Below are 21,067 nucleotides of genomic sequence, written 5' to 3'. Positions count from 1 at the left end.
TTGGTACCACTCTGCCAACTGAGATAAACAGCCCTTTAAAGCAGGATGGCAGCATGTTGAATATGTCCACCGGGCTAGTATTCCACACGCTAAGTTAATTCTCTGGGGACATTGGTTCAAATCTTACCATGGCAACAGGTGGAATTGATGTCTGCTCAGAGAGAGGTAATCTTAACGTTACATCATCCCAAGTGTCTTGTTTATTATTTACAGTGCCCACTTCTCCTGGTTAGTGTTGGTAATTCCAGATTGGTGAGATGAGGAAGAGACATAAAGTGATCAGTTGTGGCTTGCTATCATTTGGAGAAACTGCCATTTTGGAACAGCTTCTCTACGGAAATCATGCTCCTTATTCTGAGACAAATGAAACTCTGGAAGGTATTTATGTCATTTCCAAAGAGACAAACTGTGGCATTCTGGAGCAGCTTCATGTTTATGATTGAAGAAACCTGAGGGAAGGCATTGAACTTCCCAAGCAATTGTGATTCCTTTGCTGATGGGTTTGCGTTGGTGTAGAGCATAGGCAGCTGGGAATCCTTCAAGTGCGTCAAGGCCTTCAAGAAAGAAATCAGCAGGTCCCACAATTTGAAGGAGATAATTCTGGTGAACAAGTGTGACCTGCAGGAAGAGTGATGGGTGGACCTTGATGCTGTTCAACACTTGGCAGTCGGAGGAGATTAAATTCTGGGGGTGCGTTTCTGGCAGAATGCCATATCCAATCGAGCCATTGGTTCACGTAGCCAGTAAAATGAGCTAACTTCAGAGCAAGTCCGCATTCTCACTCAGCCAGAAAAAGGGGAGCGACTCAATCAACAGCTAATGCAATAGCCTGGAATGCAAAGATTCTTTTTAAATGAAAAAGCTTATTTTACTCCTAAAAGCATATATTTCATGAAGAGCTTCTGACATTATTTATGTTGCCAATGTTATTTTCTCATTCTTATAATAAAACTTCAAATCAGAAAGCTGTTCTTGCTATAGAAGGAGTACAGTGAAGGTTTTACTAGACTGATTCCTGGGATGGTCGGAGTGGTAAATGAGAAATTGAACCAGCTTTGATTATTTTGGCCAGATAGGTTAGATGCATGTATGGTGCAGAGGGGTACAGAACCAGGGGCCAAAACCTAAAGATACAAGGTAAACTATTTGGAACTGAGACTAGAAGAAATATCGTCACTAAGAGAGTAGTGAACCTGTAGAATTTGTTGCCACAGAAAGGCATTGAGGCCGAAACATTGTATGATTTCAAGAAGGAGGTGGATACAGCATTTGGATACTGCTAAAGGGATCAAAGGATGTGGAGCAAAAGCAGGAACAGGTTATTGGTTTGGATGATCAGCAACGATCCTACTGAATGGCAGAGGAGACTCAAAGAACAGAATGGCCTACTCTTGCTCCTATTTTCTATTGCATATCTGGGTGTGGTAAATAGTGAGGAGGTAAGTCTTAGACCACAGAATGATATGGACAGGTTGGTCAGATGAGTTAATTCTTAAAAGTGCAAGGTGATGCATTTTGAGAGGACTAACAAAGCCAGGAAGTCCATAATCATAGGATTTGTGTGTTTTTGAGGATCATAGAGACGTTGGTGTGCATTTATGCAGATCCTTGAAGGCAACAGGACATGTGGATAGGGTGGTTAAGAAGTCAAGTGGAATTCCTGCCTTTATTATTCAAAGTATAGAGTACAAGAGGTGGGAGATTATGATGGAACTGTATAGGATGTTGTTTAGGCTACAGCGGCGGAATACGTGGGCAGTTCTAGTTGCCACACTATAGGAAGGATGTGACTGCAGTGAAAGAGTGCGAAGGAGAGTCACCAAAATGCTGCCTGGGCTGAACAGCTTCAACAATGAAGAGAGACTACAAAGGCTGGAGTGTCTTTTCTTGGAGAAGAAAAGACTGCAGAGAGATCTTATTGCTGTCTGCAAAATTATGAGGGGTATAGACAAGATTGTTATAAATGTTCCCCTTTGTAGAAGGATCAATTTCCTGGAGGCATAGATCTGAGATAAGGACAGGAAGTTTGGACACTATTTAAAGACAATTTTTTTTTCACCCAGAGAGTGGTGTGTGTTTTCACTGGCTGAAATGGTGGTTGGAGCAGGAAGCATCACAACACTTCAAACAAAACTGAAGATAGGAGCTTGATGTTTGGCATGAATGCGGTGGGCTGAAGGACCTCTTTCCATTCTGTAATGCTCCATGGCTGTATAACTCTATGACTCCCTTTCCACTGGAGTCAAAATCATGAATATGAGGGTCATTCTCAATAAAAGACCCGATCTGTGAATCAAGCAACTCAACTTCCTGCCTCCATGGTAAAATCTGGCACTTAAATGTTTCCATGAGCTTATGAAACACAGCACAAAAGCATGCTGAAAATGAGTGCACATTTATCTTCCAGTTGTGATCATTGGATTAACATCTGCAGGAAGACTTTTGCCTAAATAATCCAGTCTGTCAGTTTGGACACTGAAAGTAATGCAGCATCAAAGCCTTAGTTCCAAACTGAGATGACCTAGCTCATTTTCTGAAGAAGGGTCCCAACCCGAAATGCCAGCTTTTCTGCTCCTCTGATGCTGCCTGGCCTGCTGTGTTCCTTCAGCTCCACATTGTGTTAGCTCAGTCTCCAGCATCACCAGTTCTTACCATCTCTCAGCAAATACTGTGTGCCTTTAGTGGATTATTTTGGCAACTGTCTTACCTGAAACCATGGCAACACAACAAAAGAAAATGTTAGGGTGCAAATTCTCAAGTGCTGAATGTGGACTTTGTCAAGAAAGTTGGGAAAATTGTGTGAGATCGGCAGTCAGGAGCTGTTCAATGACAGGAGCCAAAAAGTTCAATTTTCTGACCAAGTGTTGAACAGTGAGATGAGATTTTCTGACTGGGGAGAAGCCTATTTTCATGCATTAGCACGTATTAACATTGTATTATTAGATAACCTCTCCCCACATATATACAGTTTCTCATTACCCCACCCATCAGATAGAAACTCGATGTCAACAGATCAGAGCAGTTCCCCAGCGACTCCAGCTTGCTGCTTGCTTCTCAGTACTTTTACCCTGCACACCACAAGCCAACTCCTCAGGGTCCATATGCAGTAACTAACTACACACCTTCCATCCTTCGCATTGGACATGTACCAACCTCACTGCACCATTGTGGCACATCTCTGATCCACTTGCAAGATGTTTTTACATTTCAATGCTGTATTTTGCAGTGCACCAGCATTCTCATTGGAAAGCTGCTGCTAGGACACTTAGCACTCAGAGATTGGCACCTATCTGGATTTGGCCAGAGTGTATCTCTGTATTATTGCTCACTCATTTTGTACCTGCTTGGACTTTGACCCAATGACACTAAAGGGAAGGTGATACATTTCCATATCAGGATCATGAATGGCTTGGAGGGAAATTTGCAGGTGGTAGTGTTCCCATGTATCTGCTGCCCTTGTGCTTCCAGGTGGTAGTGGTTGTAGGTTTGGGTTTGGAAGGTGCTGTCTAAGGATCTGTGGCAAAATTCTGCAGTGCATCTTGTAGGTAGTGTGCACTGCTACTGCTGCAGGTTGATTGGACAAGGTCTTTGGCTTTTTTGCAACATTGTTGGACATTCCTCCGGACAGTGATAATAGCGCTGACCTGAATGGCATCCTCAGACCAGACTAGCAGTATCTTGCGTCTCTTCTGTTGGTCCCAGGGGAAGGGGACGGCTCTTCTCTGTGTAATCCCATCCACTGGGACCTCCAGATCTCTGTTTACAAAGCTGGGAACAAATTTTCCTTTAGACTAGATTTCACAAATGATGAAAAGTAGCTCCAGACTGCCAACATTTGAACTATTGCACATGTATGTTTTAAAGGTAGTGTGCTTGCCAAGAATCCCATGTATCCCGCAAGTACTTCCATCTTTTACATGAGGGGAATACGACAACCGAGCCACCATAGAAGCATGGTGCATTGGGAATGAAGGGAGTTCGGGTCGACAGAGTAAGTAACACTTCTCCAATTTTCCATCAAATTTGGTCCTTAACTTCTATTTTGTAAATGGCGTCAACTTTGAATTTTCAGGTGTTTCTTGAAATTTCTCATTCAATTCAAAAATGATCCACAGCCGCTGAAGTACAAGTGCAACTATAAAAATGCAGTTTATGCTGTCAACCACATGGTCTCACAATGGAATAGATGCCCAACTAGTAGTTAATGACGTTGATTATGAGATAAATTTTGGCCCGTACCCAAGTGAATCACCCTGTTTGCACCAAAGTATGGAATCTTTTAAAAGTCCAATGAGGTTGAACCTTGGTTTAACATCTCATCTGTTCCCTCGGTCATGAACTGAAGTGTTAGCAAGGATGATGTACTCAAATACTTGAAATGTGGCTTCAACCCACAACTTTCTGACTCAGAGGTGAGAATTCTATCACTAAGCTAAGGCTGACACCTTTACAACTCAAAAGATTCAGTCAGGGCTTTGAGTCTCCAGTTAAATGATAATGAACAGAAGATAAATAAAACTAACAACTGGATGCTATTGTTCAGCATGTACTGTGAACATTGTACTAACATTTAGATTCAAGTGCTAAACCTGAGCTTTTTAAATTTTCTATGTACTCTATTTATGTTCATGCAAATTTTGAGCACATCTGTAGGCCCATTGCAGGCTGCTGGAACCATGCTACATGGCAGGAATGCAAGATCTAGATCTGTGAACCTCTGCTTAAGCTTGGTATCATCTGTAAAATATAGTGACTGTGACTGCTAGCATCCAGCTCCTAGTAGCTACATTCTGGGCTTGCCTTCACTTGTATGTTGTATACATTGCCACTTGTACCCTGGAGGTATACATTTCCCCAGACCTCTCATGGTCTGGTGTGGATGAAGAAGGGTTAAGAACATGCAGAGAGAGCTCCTGTTACAACTGAGACCTCTACAGCAACCCTAAATTTTCAGCTTGTCCACCTCCTCTCCAGGGTCCCAGCATTCACTTTGTGAAGCTCTGTGCTAGAATATGTTTGGCTTAACTGAAGGGAAAATGAGTCTCTCTGCCCCTGTTGCAACACCATCCAGCGATGATCCTATTAAATGGTAGTTCAAGCTTAAGGGGACAATTGGCTTACTCATGTTCCTATTGCTCATGGTCTTATTGTCTTTTGGCTGCTGATTGCTTATGATCAGGGCTGCAGGGTGTTAATGGTCAAATAATCAGACAAATACGGCTGAAATAGGGCTTAAGCCTGGGGGTTGATCACCACCTTGTTCTCTGAGTCTGGGATGGCACTGGAAGATCAAAGCAAAATATCTTAAAAATAATTCCCCTGTGCAACAAAAATTGACATGAGCGACTCATCAGCTTAATACTGGAAGGGAAAAATAATGAGATTGTAATGATCCACAGCAGACCTTATCTCAGTCAAAGCAATCCCTCAGACACAAAAGCAGAAATAGGCTGCTGACTTAACGCTGAAAACAAAATTGCTTATTTTCTGTATCCTGTATGAAGCATTTTGCTTTTTCTTTAATTTGTCTCTTCCCTATCTTTTTCTTCTTGTGTGTTGTTTGAGATCATTCAGTAATATCACTGTAACCTCAGTCACATTTGAGAACTTGGACTATTAATCAAGATTTCTGTCGGAACAAGGAACTAGAGTTTCAGGACTCAGCCTTGATTCCAACCCCTTGAAATAGGAAACACAATACAGTGCATAATCCTTTACACTGGACACGGAGGCTAGTGTTGGGACTACATCAGTGAATTTGGATCAAGGTGATCTTAATCCACTCTTGACTTCCCTCAGACAACAGACTGCAGTTTGCAAGTCCCGTCTGAAGCAGATGTTCAATACCAGCTGCCTGTGTTATTTCCCCTCCATCAGAGGTGAGAAGACTTTGCAGGCTGCTGCTCCTAATGTGTTGTGTATTGAAATTGGCCTCTCATTATTACTGAATATACTAATAGGCCTCAGGCAGTAGATGTGATAATTACAACACAAGTACCTTAACTCAGTGATTCTTTGTGGGGGTCTGCTCACTGTGATTGAATGAGCAGTGTGTTTTTCTCCTCTTTTGATCCAGTTATTTTTTGGACCGAATACAAAACGCGAAGAATCAGAATTTGCTACATCACAGCGCTAGATAGATTTATATGAAGTTTCATTTATTTCAGAAATATTAGCATCTTTTTGAGAGACAAACAATGCTTTCTGCTTGTATTGACACCTTGATCAAAAGAGCCAACTGATTGTGCAATTTTAAAACCATTTGAAGCAGATTTACACAACAATAACTTTCAATTGTCAAATTGAAAACTTCTAAGTGCTTTCTTGGAAATTCAACTTTTGTGTTCCAGTTCCAGATGTAAGGAATTTAGAGTCATTGGTTGAACAAGGTAAATTATTTGTTTGGTCAGCAATCATCAGACATACTCCACTTTAACAATGGCCTCACTTGATCTCTGACTTCCCTCACCATAGCCCGATCCCTGAAAACACACCTCACCCCATTCCCTGCCCCCAGTCTAGCTAGAAATTTTAAAGGATTTTCCCTCAAAATATATCATAATCATAAAATCTGTGAAATAAAAATTACAAGACATTTTGACTAGAATATTATAGAATTTGCAATATAATTCAACTTGGTCCCATGCAGCATGCACAATACAATATGATTACAATGACCTTAATATTTACAAATTATATTCCATATTAGGTACTCAAACCTAGGGCAAATCAATCCAAATTGAAAATTACAGAAAATGTAATATGTATAAAAATTTTCTCAATGCAACGTGTACCAATCTGAGATGCTCAATACGTTTCAGAATTCTTGATTCATAATGTTCATTCTTTGTTTGGTGCACAACCTGAGGCAGGCAACACATGCAGCCCCTTGGTATCAGAGATAATGGGAACTGCAGATGCTGGAGATTCCAAGATAATAAAATGTGAGGCTGGATGAACACAGCAGGCCAAGCAGCATCTCAGGAGCACAAAAGCTGACGTTTCGGGCCTAGGCCCTTCATCAGAGCCCCTTGGTATACTGTGGTGAAAAGGTCTTAGACAATGATCTTTTCCCGTTGTACCTCTATGGTGGCTACCGCAAGCTTTCGCACATCCTGTATTATATAGTCCTAAATTTTGCAATATACCTGTCTGCAACGCTCAGTTACAGATAAATCCTCACTCTGGTGATGCATCATGTTTTTGGCAGATGAACGATGGTCCTCTGAGCATAGTTCATGTTTACCTTAAAGTGTGTCTCTGAGAACATCCTGTAGAGCACAGAGCCCTGCACCACGGAAATGCTACGGATGAAACTTGACAAATATTGTTGTGCCTCTCACCAAAATATCTTTGCAAGAATATATTACACAGGAACTGGACAAGTGTGCCTTCCCCACCACAGCCACCTCAAGGGCAATTTACAGAGGGAGTAAGATGTGTGTGAAGCATCTGACAGGAAGGGCCTTTCTCATCCCAAGCCAAGCCTCACCTTCATGCCTGTTTGTTAATTCTGACTTTGACAAATGACTTTGACTGTCTGCCTGGGAAATCACGTGACCCGATCTACCATCTCCTTTTTGTCCCGGAGTCATACGGTCAAAGAAACAGAAACAAATCCTTGTAAATCTTTCTGCTGTCTCTCCAATTTAAAATATCCTTCCGATGGCAGAGCGGCCAGAGCCTTTACATTACTCTAAGCGTGGCCTCACCAACATCCTGTACAGCCACAACGTGATGTCCCAAATCCTAAACCCAATGGTCTGAGCTAATGAAGGCAAACATTCCAAGTGCCTTCTTCACCAGCCTGCCTACCTGCGACATAACTTTAAAGAAACTAGGTACCCAAACCCCAGGTGTCTCTGATCTACAACACTCACCAGGACCCAACCATTTACTGTGTAAGCCATGGCCTTGTTAATCTTACTAAACATTTTGCATTTATCTAAATTAAACTCCATCTACTACTCCTTGGCCCATTGGCCCAATTGATCAAGGCTCTTTGTAATCTTAGATAACCTTCCTCACTGTTTACTGTACTGTACCAATTTTGGATTCATCTATACGTTTAGAGGGCCTTTAGGACATTATATAGATAGACTTATGGTCAAAGATGTTTTTGCACTTAAACCTCTCCACAGGAGTTGGTAGCATCGCACAGTCCAACTACATGGAGCCAATTGTGGCAGCTTTTTGATTCTTCCTAGCAAAATACACAATGACACATCAGCCAAGTTTTGGCCTACAAACATAACCTATCCATAGACTTTTTGTGTCATCCTCACTACCTGCCTTCGCAACTATTCTGGTGTCATCCACAAGCTTGGCTGAGCATATTTAATTTCCTCATCTAAGTCATTAATACATGTTATAAATAATAGTGTCACCAGCACTGGTCCCTATGGTATTCCTCTAGTTATAGGTTGCCATCCTGAAGATGCCCCTTTATCTCAATTCTCCATCTTCTAGCAGTTAGTCAATCCTGTCTCTATGTTACTACCGACAACACCAAGGTCTTTTATATTATTAAGTAGCCTAATGTTTAGTACCTTGTCAAGCACCTTCTGAAAGTCCAAATGTACTACCACACACATCTACTGTTCCCCGTTATCTATCCTTCTTGTTACCTCCTCAAAAACTTCCAGTAAATTTGTCAGCCATGGTGTTTTCTTCGTTGGGCCATGCTGACTCTCCTTACTTACTTCTAAATGTTCTGTAACATCTTCTTTTATGGGCTCTAACATTTTCCCAATAATAGATGTTGAGCTAACTGGCCCACAGATACTCTTTTTTGACTCTCCCATTTTTTAACCAAAGAAGTTAAATTTGCAGTTTTATAATTCTCTGGGGTTTTTCCAGTATCTAAGGATTCCAATCAGATTATTACCAGTGCATCCACTATCTTTATAGCTACTATATTTAATATCCTATGATGCATCCCATCAGGTCTGGCGTCATTTTGGTCTTTAGCCCCACTAGTTTACCTAGCACTTTTTTGTCTAATAATAGTTATTATATATATTTCCTCTCCTCCTTTGCCATTTGAATATTTAATAATTCTATGTTGCTATTAATGTCTTCTACTGTGAAGACTAACGCAAAGTATATATTCAATTCCTATATGATTTTTGGGTTTCCTATTGTTATTTCCCAACCTCATTCTCTAGGAAAGATCAGGGGGTCGGCAGAATGGTCAGAATTTGGGATACTTGTGTGATTGGAAGGATAATCGGGTGGTTAGAGGCTGATTGGATTCATACCGGGTAAGCATTGAGTTAGGCCAACTATTGAACTGAATCACTTTTCCTGGGTAAGTCTTGTTTATCTGCTCTAAGACAACTACCTAAGCTCAGGAAAGGTCACGGACCTGAAACGTTAACTCTGTTTTCTCCTTCGCAGAGGCTGGCAGACTTGCTGAGCGTTTCCAGCAACTTTGTTTTTGTACCTAGGTTCAAGATTGGAGGCATTCATGGAAGGAGCCAGAGTGTAGAGAATCATCCTTCTGGAAGTTTATTTTTGGAAAAATTTCCTTTGCACGTCTGCGCCACTGTACTCTTGCAGATTCCTCACCTTCATTTGCCAATTTATATTGCACCTCTGCTGATATTGAAACTGGAAGGCTTGGGTGAAGGTCTCAGGTCAGAACATGAAACAAACCTTTTTTCTGTCCACAGAGGCTGCCAGGCCTATTGGCTATGACCAAGGTTCTCTGTCTTTGTTTCATATTTTCAGCACCCAATGCATTTTGTGGTTAAAGTTTTCAAATCTTTTCCTTCCCTGATTTGACTGGGTTCTGTAAAATATTGTTGTTTGCAGGATAGAAATATCTAGGTAATTTTCTGTTAATTTTCTTTCTCGTATGAGCTGTATCAGACAAAGTAAGAGGCTATTTAGCTGCAGAATGGATTGCAACAAACGCCATTGTATGCTTACCTGAGTTTGCACATTGGTGTTTTCAGATGGAACTTTGGTCCAAACTTGGAACGTTAAGTGAGTTTTTGTTTCTTTTGCACAGATGTAATCTGACCTGCCAAGCGTTACTGGTTCACTGCGAGCTGGTCACTAGCTACGTACAGTAGCCCTGGCTGAATTTTCAGTGTTGCGTGGCAAATGACAACACTTCAGTTGCTACCCTAACTGTGACCACACCAGTGTGTAAACCTTCTAATTTGTGTCGTACAGATACATGTTGCTTTTGTTAACGAAACATTTGATTATTATTAACACATGTGCATATCACAGACTGAATTACAATAGTTTGTTTTACTGTAACAAGATCTTTCTTTAGCAATGAGCTTTGTGGAAAAACTGCAGCCAATATATGTTATTATTTATGTTACACCACAAACTCCAGATAACCTCATGTGATGAATACGATAGCACACAGTGATGGTCTCACATTGCACTTTCAGTGTTAGGCTGCTGCTACAGCCCACTAGTGCTGGCTAAGGGCCAACATGCAGTGTATAAGCAGTACAAAATTAAACAAACCTAACTGTCTTTGCCCTGTTACTTTTATTTACCAGGGACCATTATGACCTTCCAGTTGTTTAATTTAATTTACAATAACATTTTACATAAAAATACATATTAACAGGAGCAGAAGCAGTGGTGTCGCACTATTGTCACTGGACCAGTAATCTAGACTCTTAGGCTAAAGCTCTGGGGGTATGGGTTTGAAACTCACCCTGGCAGATGGTGAAATTTGAATTTAATTAATGTTAAATATCTGGAATTAAAAGAAAATTTAAGCCAGTGAGTATGAGCAAATTGATTGTCAGAGAAATCCACCTGGTTGATTCTAAATTGCTCTTTAAAATGGCTCAACAAGCAACTCAGTTGTATCAGCCAATGATAATATCTGACAAAAGGAACGAAACCAGATGGACCAACAGCCATTAACCAAGATATTGGTAATGACAACAGTGCAGTCACGATTCTCTGGGAGTTTTCAACATTTACTCAAGACCCCATGAAGTCTCATGAAAGCAGGTCAGACAAGTAAATTCCTGCTGATCAGTCGTTCTTCATGTTGGGCACTATATAGAGGATGCATTGAGGGGAGCATTAAAGAGCCAGAGTAGGAGTGGGGTCAGTGGGAAACAATCTGGCTGAATTCCTTGTTCATGCAAAGGAAGATGGTTATGGCTGTTTGATGTCAATCATCTCAGTTCCAGGACATCATTCCAGATATTCCTCTGGATAATGACCAAGGCCCAACTATCTTCCATTGTTTAAATGACTGCCCATCCATCACAAGGTCAGAGGTGGGGATATTCAGTACTAATTGCACAATGCTCCATACCATTTTTGACTCCTCTAAAAATAAAACAATCTGTGTCCAAATACAGGGTGGCATGGTGGCTCAGTAGTTAACACTGCTGCCTCACAGCGACAGGAACCTAGGTTCCACTGCACCCTAGGTATTTATCTATGTGGAGTTTGCACATTCTCCGTGTCTGTGTGGGTTTCCTCCCACAGTCCAAACATGTGTAGGTTAGGCGGATTGGTCATGCTAAATTGCCTGTAGTGCCCAGGCTTGTGTACATTAGATGAAATAGACACAGGAAATGGTGGGTTACAGGAAATGGGTAAGGAAATGGTCTGGGTGGAATGCTCTTTGGATGGGCACAGTGGACTCGTTGGGCTAAATGGCCTGTTTCCACATTCCACATTGTAGGGACTCTACGATTGATCAAAGTAATATCCAGGTTTGGGTTGATGAGCTATAGCAACTTTTGCACCACAAAAGCACCAATCAATGACCATCTCCAACAAAACAGAATCCTTCCATTGTCCCTTGACATTCAAAAGCATTATCATCTGTGAATACCCGACCATCAACATGTTTGGGGGTACCATTGACTAGTGGTTGAACTGGGCCAGCTGTATAAATGCAATGGCAATAAGAACAGTCGAGACACTTAGAATCTTTTTGCGACTAACCCACCTCTTGACTCCTCAAAGTCTGTCCATTGACAAAAAGGATGATGTCAAGAATGTAATGGAACAATTTCCATTTGTCTGGACAAGTACATATTCTACACTGCACAAGAAGTTCAACATCACTCAGGGCTAAGCATTCTGTTTGCTTGGCACCTCATTCAAAAACATTCAGCAACTCCAATGCACAATAACATCAATAAGTACCCAGGCTCGATTTCACCCTTGGGTGATTGTCTGTGTGGAGTTTGCACATTCTCCCCATGTCTGCGTGGGTTTCCTCTGGGTGCTCCGGTTTCCCCCCAAAGTCCAAAGATGTGCAGGCAGGTGGATTGGCCATGCTAAATTGCCCGTAGTGTTCAGGGGTGTGTCGATTAAGTGGGTAATAGGGGGATGGGTCTAGGTGGGATGCTTCAAGGGTCAGTGCAGATTTGTTGGGCCAAAGAGCCTATTTCCACACTGCAGGGATTCTGTGATTCTATTCTATGAACATGCAAACTCCACACAGACAGTCGTCTGATGCTAGAATGAAATCTGGGTCCCGAGCACTGTGTGGCAGCCATGCTAAACTTGAGCCATCAGACTGCAAGTTGATCCAGCATAATTAGATTCCAGGTTGAAATGAATGCTCAGTAAGCCTTTGAATCAACATCTTAGCTTCAGTCTCTGGTTTGTGGCAAATGCTCTCAACTCAAGTAAAAATAAATGTGCAAAAATTGACCTCAGTAGCTCTGTGCTCTTGTAGTGAGGATCGCTCAGTCAGATTTCCTATTCCTTGGTCCTACTACCATTGATGTCTATTGGCTCTAATTACATGAAAAAGAGCCAAGACTTTAACATTCACTGAGCAAAAGTAATTTGGGAAGGGATCAAAGATTGGTTACATTTTGTGGAACCTTACCACAGCAAACAATGTTGTCAGAAAAAATGGAGAACATTTAACAAAGAAAAGAAAATGAGATTCCAGGAGATTAACTTCGAATAGTTCATCACATGTCTCAGTCCACACAAGTTCGATTCTCTCGTGCCTGCTGTGGTTGGTAATAACAAATTAATTTTAGACCTAATCCCCCTTCATGACCTTGCCATCATTTTTCCATCTGGGATCTGTGCAAAGTTCAGGGCTTCTCCCTCGTCACACACTTCATCGGAAATTTAACTGAAAAGGCCTGCAGAGTGTTTAATTGTTATTTCCATTGTCTGGACACAGTTGGTGCTGGAATTACAATGGAGGTGTGAGAACCTTTTCAACAATTTCCTCTCCAAATGCACCTTGCAAAACATTACCAGCACCTTCCAAATAAAGCTTTTCAATTCCTGACTTATCAGAATACGAGAAAAGTTAGTGATGATGCACAGCCTACTTACCTTACATCAGAGGCAGTCAGGAATCACACGACAACAGGTTACAGAGAAACAGGTTTATTTGAAAATGCAAGCTTTCAGAGCTCAACCACTTGACACTACGCCTGAGGAAGGGGCTATGCTCTGAAAGCTTCGATTTTCAAATAAACCTGTTGGACTGTGACCTGGTATTGCATGATTTTTGACCTTGTCCACCCCAGTCCAACACTGTCTCCTCCACGTCACAATCAGGAATGTCAGAAAGCAGTACCTGTGTTTGCAGTAACCATGAACCTGCACCTTATTATGGTTTCTGCCTCATCTCCCCACATACCTTCTCTGTGCTCGTCATGCTTATCATGGTATGGTGTCACGAGTACACACTCTTTCCTGCCCCACCCGTGCAGCCATGCAATCTTCTGAGGGAGACAAGAAAAGAAATGCTTGCACCAATTTTGGAAAAGAATCTGGGAGTTTTCCAACAATGGCAACAATACCTTTAACATCATAAAACGTCCCGTGATGCATCCCAGGAGCATTATAAATAAAATGTAAACACTGAGGAATATAGGGCAACATTAGAGCAGGTAAATTAAAGCTTGGTCGAAGAGTTAAAGAGGAGTCTGAAAGGAAGAAACAGAAGTAGCGAGTCTGAGAGGCTTAGGGAGAGAACACCAGGGCTTGATGTCTAGGCAGCTGTGCTACCAATGGTAGTGCCATTAAAATTGGGGATAATCTATAGGCCAGAATTAGAGAAGCATGGACATCCAGGAGATTCTGGGGATGTTGAAAGGAATTGAGGAGCTTGAGAACAGCAAGGCCACGGAAGGATTTGAAAACAAGAGTAAGAATTTCAAAAGTTAAGGCATTGTTTGAGTGGGATTGAATGAGGGACAATGGCCTGAAGGGCAGAATGAAGGAACAAAACAGGCAGGTGTTGGAATATTGCTATACTTCTAAATTAGAGTAGATGCCATAAATCAGGGACAAAAACAGAAGTTGCTGGAAAAGCTCAGCAGGTCTGAGTGTATCTGTGAAAAAAAAAACTCAGAGTTAACATTCTGGATCCTGTGACCCTTCCTCAGACCCTTCCTTTTGGAATATTGCTTCTTTGAAGTAATAAATGCATGAATGAGGATTTCATAGGCAGATAAGCTGAGGCATGGGTGGGGTCAGGTGACGTTATAGAAGTAGAAATTTGTCGTATTAATGCCAGGATGGATATGTGATCAGAAGCTCTTCTCTGGGTCAGATACGATACCCAGATTGTGAATAGTCTGGCTTAGTCTCAGATTGCCATGAGAAGGGATGGAATTGATTCCTAAGGAGCAAGCTCTGGAGTAGGATTGAAGACAATTAATTGGATAGAATTTCTACTCATTCACTACCGGATGTTGGATAAACTATCTGTTGACGATCCACTGTGGAGAAGTTAAGAGAGGTGAAGGTGAGGTAGAGCTGGTGCCATCAGTGCAGAAGTTAAAAAAAAGCGTTTGTGGATGACTTGTAGATATGTCACACATATGACATCCTACTTGACGTCTTATGGTGAAAGCAATTTTGATAATTTAGCAGGCGTAGAAACCTGACTGGTTGGATCAAAAAGCAGCAAAATACATTGGCCACTGGAAACATGAAATAAAAATAGACAATGCTCGTAATACTCAGTAAGTAATGCAGCTTGTGCGGAAACATAAACTCAGGTAACTTTTTAGGTTGGTGACCTTCCAATAGTTGGGCAAATTGCTGGACTGCTGTGGGAGACTGCATAATCCTTTGAACATAATAATCCACAGCCAGGATGGCATTAGTCTGATTTGGCACTTGTTGGCTTTTGCTTATGCTGGAATGGAAGCTGAGGCATTGGCTGTTAGACATTACCTTACAGTGGGATCCACAAGGATGTTATTGGGTTTGGTCCATGTGTGACTGCATTGGAATGAATAGGCTCCAAGCTCCAGGCCAAGTTTGCACACTACTCCTCAGTGTTCATTGATAGTGATCACAGTTTTTCTGTAAATCCTACATATGCACCATTTATTTCATTGTGCATGCCCTCAACCTGTTTCTCAAGCCTCTTTTACCAAAATGCTCATCTGAATGTCCTCCTGTAGGACCTAAATAGAATCCTGTACTCCAGTGAGATGAACTCCAGATCTCCCTCCTGTCCTAAATGCAAGCCACTCATGCCCAGTGTCTGACCATATGCAAATTTTCCACTGTGCTACTCTGTAAATAATGTGTTGTGATGCTATCCAAGTTGGTGATTGCAAGTGTGGGAGTGAGTAAAGCTATTTCTTAGTTTTCCCCTGTATATTCTTCCTCATCTATTCTTTGCTTCTGCTCCACTGCTTGCCCTGTAGTTCTGGATTATCTATCTGGAAAAATGAAGGATAGGCAGACAAAGTAAGAGGTGCATACTTACATGATCTGAAGCTTGCCAATCTGCAAAGAGTGACAGATCGGGGTGGAGTGAAAAGTAAAGTGAAGGAATAGGTATGAGTATACCAATGTCTTTGATTGTTTCAGCCCCACTACTGATTATGTTCTTAACAACACACCCTCCAAAGATGGTGAGCACCAATTCCTTCTTCTGGATTACAATGTGCATCTGTGCTTGTTCCCCAAAGGTTCACTCCTGCTTTCTCCACATAAGCAACAACTTGGCCCCTAAGTGAGAGGCAAGTGTGTGACTGAATGATCTGCAATGTGTTTGAATGATGTGCCTTTCATGGTTGAATAGTAGACAGTGAGTGAAAGCTACAAAGTACAAGTGTGAAGCTTGCAGAAATACTAAATCTGTAAGGGCGAGGTGAAGCAATGGGTGTTCGGCATGGATCGTGATTGAAAGAACCTGTTGGCAGGTGAATGGAGGAGGGCGACTGTGGTAGAGCTGGTGGTTGATGAGTGAATTCAGCAGTGTGTGAGGCAAGTGGTTTAGTTGCCAGGATATAACACGTGAGAACACAATTCACCAACTCTAAATGCTTAGATGATGTGATTAAGTTTCCACAGAACTACATTCAGTGCCTCAGGCTAACCCCAGGTAGTTTACAACTACCTGGTTCTATTGGTTTCTGTATATGTGCCCAGAACACTGATCCCTTGTGAATAGTGGGCATCTCTTTTCCTGTTCACCTGCACCAAGGTCCTGTTCCTCAAAGTGTTTAACCTTTGCATGGTTGGAATGCAGGTTGGGGCGGTTACAAGGTTAAGCAATCCAGTCTTGTTATTGTTCTTAGAATCTGGATATCCCTGGTAGGTCAAATTTATTAGTCAACATAGTTGCCCCTGAGGGAGCGGTGGTGATCTGACTTCTTGAACTGCTGCAGTTCACATGGTATGGAATTTTAGTAGAGAGAGAGTGTCAAGGATTATGACCCAATGATACTGAAAGAACCAACTGAGGATAGGGATTGACATGGAGAGGAACTTGCATGGACATGGTTCGCCAATTCAGGTTGTTTAATGAGGCTGCATGCGTCAGATTTTATTGATGTACTAGTTTTAACATTGACAGGCTGATATTCCAAGGTCTCAAGTATCTTAGCAGCCAAAGAGAGGTTAGAAAGGCTCAGTGCCCTCAATGCCCTAGTACTGCTTGTAGGTGAGAAGGACCACTCCTTGCTCCACATTAACTTGCTTCCTTCCTCAACAAACCCCTCCAAGTGATTGGATATCTCCTGATACAACCGAATGGCCAAAATGATTGGACCGCCTCAAGATACCAGCCACCTAACGTCTGCCCTAAATAGTCGTTAGCCTTCGTCAAGGGCCAAGACTATGGGCCACTCTGAATCCAACCCACCATCCCACAACCTCTACTCCAGAAACCTACCAGATCCTGAGCTATGAGTCCGTTTAAATATGTACTGCCCAAATGCCATCCAAGCCTAACAACCAGGCCGGCTCCTGGATGGGATGCTGATGCCCCGTGGTGTTAAAGTGCCATTTTACGAAACAAAGTTTCTTCTCCATCAGTTTGGGATTTTGCCCCGATAATGAATTGGACCAACTGGCCAGAAATTCAAAATGATTTCCAATGGACTATTGTAAACAGATGAAAGTTAGTCGATCATGTGCGCAAATTATCTCCATAAGGCAATTAAAATGAATAAGACAAAAAAATGGGCATTCTTCAATAGAATTTCAATGCTTCACTTATTATATTCATTTATAAAAATGATGTTTATGGGAATAGGCAAGATTGTCGCTCAGATGCACTCCAATATTCATTCAGTACTTTAGTATTTTATCAAAAATTATAATCCAACCCCACTGTGGGTGCAGGGGATGTGGCAAATCAGCAAAGTCATACTTGCCAAGAGAATTGATGTCTTCCAGGACTTCTGATGGAGCTACTCATAATGGTCTCAATTTTAGAGAGGAATCTGAACAACCAGAAACACAAATACTATTGTACCACATGATTGCAAGTGATGGCGATAGTACCAACAATGTCTCATTTGAGTTTCCAGCTTGTCAGATAAGGCACTAAGATAATCTAAATTCTAAATTTTGTGCTATGTTGCGATAAGGAGCGGGGTGAATCCAAGTAGTTGTTGGTAACTTAGCAGAGGCACTTCTTGATACGACATTGAATGATATTGGTCTTATAAACCCAATATTTAGTCCTTGGCCTGACTTATGTTAATTAATTTCAGTTGAGATCACAGTTGGGTAGTAAAATTAATTCTAACGCTCCGAGTTAATGAAAGGTTATCTAAGGCTTCCGCGCTTAGTTGCAAACCACAGATCTCTCTTGTATGCAAAAGGGTGGATGGAGGAAGGTTGTGTAAATGACTTGAACAGCAGATGGGTGTGGTGTGTCCAAACTACCAAGGAAACCTATGCAAAGATATAACATTTAGTTTCTGTTGTAGACAAGAAATATTTTCTTCCCTTTAAAAGCTCAGCATGTCTGGCAGCATCTGCAGAGAGAAATCAGAGGTAACATTTCAGGTTCAGTGACCCTTCTTTAGAACTGTAGAATTGAAAAATAGTCTTAGTAATGGTAACAATGTAACTATCATTTATTATTATAACAGCCTTCTTATCCACTAGTGAAGGAAGAAAATTTGCACTCCCTACCTACACTGGCCTACATGTGACTCCAGACCTACAGTAATTGGCTAATTCTTAATTGCACTCGGGACCTTTGGCCCAGAAGGTCCAGGTTACATAGGGGCAGGAATAGGCCATACAGCCTCTCTAGCCTGTTATATGCCATTCAATGAGATCATGGTTGATCTATGGCCTAACTCCATATACCTGCATTTGGCCCATATCCCTTAATACCTCAATCAAAAAAAATTCTCAAATTTAAAATTAACAACTGATCCTGAGTCCGTTGTGTTTGTTCAAGTTCCTCTTGATCTAAAGGTGCGTAATATCATCACTGGATCGGTTGATTAGAAAATGACTACCCTTCTTAGTGCTGCTAATTGAACCAAGTACCTGATGTTACCACTGGCAACGGGCTGTGTACACTGCAGCACTCAAAGCACAGATTGAGTCTAGAGAGCACTCTGTGCTGTATATGTAAATTTAGAAGTAAATCAATCCACCGGAGATCTTCAAATAAACAAATCCATACACCTAATTTGTGTTACGCTTAGATAACAGGCATATAACATCATGTGGAAAACAAATGCTATCCCAGCCAGCAATGCCAACATCCCAAGAACAAATTTTTAAAAATAAACTAAAAAGCTAAACCAAATTTACCCAAATTTCAGTTATAGAGTTTGCATGTGATGCTTGTATATGTACTCAGAAACTGGGCTCCAAGTCACTGTCTACTCTTTCTCTGAAACATATGAGAAAATGAGCCTTTCACTAAACACACTAAAAACTAAGTTCTCCTTTCAAACAGCTCCCACAGTACAACAATTCCTCCCATTACTTAAAATCAATGGCAAGGTCCTGGAAAATATAAACATTTTTCCTATTTTGGGAGCCTTCTTTGAATGAAAGCATAAAGAGCAAAATTAACTGGGTAGACACCAGACACATATCCCCCTCCCCTCCCTTGTCCGCCTTCCGCAGGGACCGCTCCCTCTGGGACACCCTGGTTCATACTTTCTTCAACCCCAACGCCTCCCCACAGCCCTAAGGAACCTTCCCCGTAACCAGCGAAGGTGTAACACCTGCCCATTTACCTCCTCCCTCCCCAGTATCCAAGGGCCCAAACATACCTTCCAAGTGAAGCAACACTCCACCTGCACTTCCAAGAACCTAGTCTATTGCATTCACTGCTCACAGTGTGGTCACCTCTAGATTGGGGAAACAAAGCACTGATTTGGCGACCGCTTCACAGAATATCTATGTTCTGCTTGCAAAAAAAACCCTGAACTACCTGTTGCCTGCCACTTCAATGCACCACCCTGCTCTCTGGCCAACATGTCTGTCTCCGGCTTGCTACAGTGTTCCAGTGAAGCCCAGCGCAAGCTGGAGGAACAACACCTCATTTTCTGCTTGGGCACCTTACAGCCCTCCGGACTCAATATTGAGTTCAATAATTTTAGGGCCTAAACTCTCCCATGTCCTAGCCCCCCACCCCACCCACCAGGACTTGTTACCACATAGCCTGCCACTACACAGCCCCTGTCCCCATTAACAACCGTTCACCCTCCCAGCCTGATCATTAGCAACTCCTTTGTCTGTCCAACTGTCTGTCTCTCTCTTTGGGCTCTATCTTATCATTTACTCCCTACCCACCCACCTCCCTATTTTCTGCAAATAAACTGACGTTTTCCCAGTCACCATCAGTTCTGAGGAAGGGCTACAGGACCCAAAACGTTATCTCTGTTTTCTCCTCCACAGATGCTACCTGACCTGCTGAGCTTTTCCAGCAACTTTGTTTTTGTTCCTGATTTACAGCGTCCACAGTTCTTTTGGTTTTTATTTAGAATTATTGTGGAGTTTGTCTCTACAGAAAATATGCTCCTCTATGATTTGCAACATTTAAAATGCACAATATGTTGGAAATAATTTTTATAGTTTAATGTGTGAATATGAAGAAATGTTTTATGAGCTGTTTTTCAATTTATTTTTAGTCCTTTGTTTCTATCCATTGTTGACATGGAAGTCAAGGATGGGAAGAATCTATTCAGCCACTAAAATTCATTGTTGTAGTGCATTATTTGTTCCTTCAGCACTCAATACAATGGCTTGATTTTCATCTGAAGAAAAAGAAAGTGCTGCCTGTAAATTAATCTATTTTTAAAAAACAGAAGCCACTGAAGAAGCTGGCCTAGAGTAACAACCACAATGCTGAATATCGACTGTTCAACACTTACTTCGCACAATGGCAAGGTGTCTCAGCACATTGGTAGCCTGCTTGTGTGCCATATAGTTGGAAGATATGGACACTTTTATGAATTTTTCCATGGAACTAATTTACTGCCTTGACCATGCCGTGCAGAGGTGTCAAGCGTCCTCATTGGGATCTGAGGTTGCCAATCTTCCAAGATTAGCCTGGAATTTACAGGACACTGCAATGTGAAACTCTGGAGATGAATCACAGGGAACGGTGTTATATGAATTATGTAGCATAGGACAGTAAACAAAGATAATTTTTGTCACATTTTTTAATATTTCCCTTTATAAAAATTAGAGGGATGGAGGAGGGCAAACAAAGGCTCTTTGGCTGACAGCCACCAATTGGGTAAATTTTGCTTTCAAATTGGCGTAAGGTGGCAGTGCATCACAAGGATGAATATTTTGGCTGACTGAAGTATGGGGCAAATCATATAATGAAGTCTCCAGGAACAGATAA

The 21,067-nt window shown here is 41.7% G+C and overlaps 1 pseudogene; it reads left to right on the top strand.

Moving 5' to 3' along the window:
• Positions 1–257: 257 nt before the first annotated feature.
• LOC125460716 (NF-kappa-B inhibitor-interacting Ras-like protein 2) lies at positions 258–820 on the top strand (annotated as a pseudogene).
• Positions 821–21,067: the final 20,247 nt, after the last annotated feature.

The sequence above is a fragment of the Stegostoma tigrinum genome, chromosome 2, assembly GCF_030684315.1.
Source record: "Stegostoma tigrinum isolate sSteTig4 chromosome 2, sSteTig4.hap1, whole genome shotgun sequence".
NCBI lineage: Eukaryota > Metazoa > Chordata > Chondrichthyes > Orectolobiformes > Stegostomatidae > Stegostoma > Stegostoma tigrinum.
This window is presented reverse-complemented; position numbering and strand designations above follow the sequence as displayed.